The sequence below is a fragment of the Arachis ipaensis genome, chromosome B2 (assembly GCF_059453495.1).
Source record: "Arachis ipaensis isolate K30076 ecotype BB chromosome B2, ASM5945349v1, whole genome shotgun sequence".
NCBI classification, from domain to species: Eukaryota; Viridiplantae; Streptophyta; class Magnoliopsida; order Fabales; family Fabaceae; genus Arachis; species Arachis ipaensis.
In genome coordinates, this window is record NC_142437.1 from 47,201,894 (window position 1) to 47,204,547 (window position 2,654).

Consider the following 2,654-nt stretch of genomic DNA (forward strand, 5'->3'; position numbering starts at 1 on the left):
GGTTTAGCCTCCTCGATTTTCATCTTCCTCATCATAGCTACTGACATCAAATTGATGATGGCTCCTAAGTCACAAAGAGCCTTCTCCACTGTGATTTCCCCTATGATACAGGAGATCTGAAAACTCCCGGGATCATTCAATTTCTGGGGCAGTTTGTGCTGAATGATAGCACTACATTCTTCGGTTAATATCACACTTTCGTTGTTCTTCCAGCTTCTCTTCTTAGTCATTAGCTCCTTTGAAAACTTGGCGTAGAGTGGCATTTGTTCTATTGCTTCAGCAAAGGGTATGTTGATTTGTAGTTTCTTGAAGATTTCCAAAAATCTCGAAAACTGGTTGTCATCCCCCTTCTTTTTTAATTACTGAGGGTATGGGACTCTTGGGACGTCTGGCTTTAGCATTCCTTCCCCTTTTTGTGAACTCAAAGTGGGCACTCGAGCTCCATCCTGCTCTTCTTCCTCTTTATTTGAGTCCTTTTCTTGTGGTTTCTGGGGGGTTTCCTTCAGTTCCTTCCCACTCCGAAGGGTGATAGCCTGACACTCCTCCCTTTGGGTTGAGTTAGTATTGCTGTGAAAGTTGTGGCTGGGAATTTGCTTGAATAAGTAGCTAATTTGTGTCTCAAGTTTCTTGATGGCAGCATCCTGATTCTGCATATTGGATATCATTTCTTCTCGGAACGCTTTACTGTCTTGAATCTCTTTGCCTATGCCTTCAAGTAGATTCTCAATCCTTGAGAGTCTGTCATAAATTGATGGGTGATTGGGATTAGAAGTGGAAGGATGAGGAATGTTATTTTGGTTTTGATATGGATGTGGAGAGGTGTTGTTATGGTGGTGTTGATATGTTCTCTGTGTGAATTGTTGGTGAGCTGCATTGTTGTTGGGGTTGTGACGTCTCTGATATTGGCCTTGATCTTGTTGATTCCCCCACCCAAAGTTTGGGTGATTCCTCCAACTAGGGTTGTAGGTCTTGGAGTATGGATCATGGTTTTGCCTAGGTGAATTCCCAATGTAGTTGGCTTGCTCCTGACTACCCTCTGCTTCTTCATTCACTCCTTCTTGGGTTGCTGATGAAGTGGTGATTGCTGCTACTTGGTTCCTCTCCATCTTCTTGGTGAGGTCAGCCAGCTGCTTGGTAATGAGCTTATTTTGGGCCAGCAGAGCATCTACATTGTTTAGCTCCATCACTCCTCTAGTGTTCCCTCTTTCAGAAGCATAGAAATAGTCATTTTCTGCTACAGTCTCAATGACATCTATGGCTTCTTCAATGGTCTTCTTCTTGTTCAAAGATCCTCCAGATGAATGGTCTACTGCTTTCTTTGATTCATAAGAAAGGCCTTCATAGAAAATGTGTAGCTGCACCCATTCATTGAACATATCTGGTGGACACCTCCTTGTCAGGTCCTTAAACCTCTCCCATGCTTCATATAGAGTCTCACCATCTTGTTGCCTGAAAGTTTGGACCTCAGCTCTCAGCCTGTTGATTCTTTGGGAAGGATAGAATCTGGCAAAAAATTTGTTCACCACATCTTCCCAAGTTGTCAAACTCTCCTTCGAAAAAGACTCCAACCACTTGGCTGCCTTATCCTTGAGTGAGAATGGAAATAAGAGCAGTCTATAGGCGTCAGGATGAACACCATTAGACTTCACCATGTCACATATCCTCAGGAAGGTGGTTAGATGTTGATTGGGGTCTTCTTAGACTCCTCCTCCGAACGAACAGTTGTTCTGAACAAGGGTGATGAGCTACGGTTTTAGTTCAAAATTATTGGCATGGATGGTTGGCTTTTGAATGCTACTTCCACAGTTTCTTGGGTTTGGATTGATGTAAGAGCCTAAAGCTCTTCTCTCCTCCCCAGCATGATTTGCTCGACCTTTTCTGCCATGGTTGTGAGCCTCTTCTTCATAATGGTTTTCCATGTTTTCTTCCATGTTTGGTTCAAAGTATTCCTCCTCTTCCTCGGCACCCACTACTCGTTTTTCTCTTGCTTCCCTCCTTAATCTAAGGAAGGTCCTCTCAGGTTATGAATCAAAGAAAGTTGAAGCACCGCTTCTTCTCCCTATCATACAACCAACAAAGCACAAGCAAGGAAAATAGATGCAGGAAGTATTTCTGTTAGAATTACTGTTAGTGTGAGTGATGCAATATATCAAACAGTTCGTGGTTCAGTGAACTGAATTGTAAATAACTAAAAAAAAAACGAAAAAGTGGGGGGAGGGGAAGAAATTAACTAAAACTGAAAGTAAATTACTCAAACGGAAAATTAAATCAAACAAACTAAAAATCCTCAATCTAGTTATCCTCCAATTTAATCATTGTTGATTCAAAATCAATCCCCAGCAACGGCGCCATAAACTTGATACGCGGAAAACTTGTCTTGCAACAAATTTCCTTCGGCAAGTGTACCGAATTCGTCGTCAAGTAAAAACTCACAATAGAGTGAGGTCGAATCCCACAGAGATTGATTGATCAAGCAACTTTAATTAAAGGAATGTTCTAATTGAGCGAACCAGAATTTGAGTTGGGAATTACAGAAAAGTAAATGGCAGGAAAGTAAATAGTGGAAACAGTAAATGCTGGAAATAAAGAGCTGAATGTAAATGGCGGAAAGTAAATTGCAGAATCTTAAATGGGGGTGGGGCAATTGCTCATAA

General features: G+C 41.7%; 1 non-coding gene across 1 annotated transcript; it reads left to right on the plus strand.

The window, feature by feature from the left end:
• Window positions 1–1,371: 1,371 nt before the first annotated feature.
• On the plus strand, window positions 1,372–1,478 carry LOC148573873 (small nucleolar RNA R71). Its single transcript, XR_015906150.1, has one exon. It is a non-coding gene; the product is annotated as a small nucleolar RNA R71 (small nucleolar RNA).
• The last annotated feature ends 1,176 nt before the right edge of the window (window positions 1,479–2,654 follow it).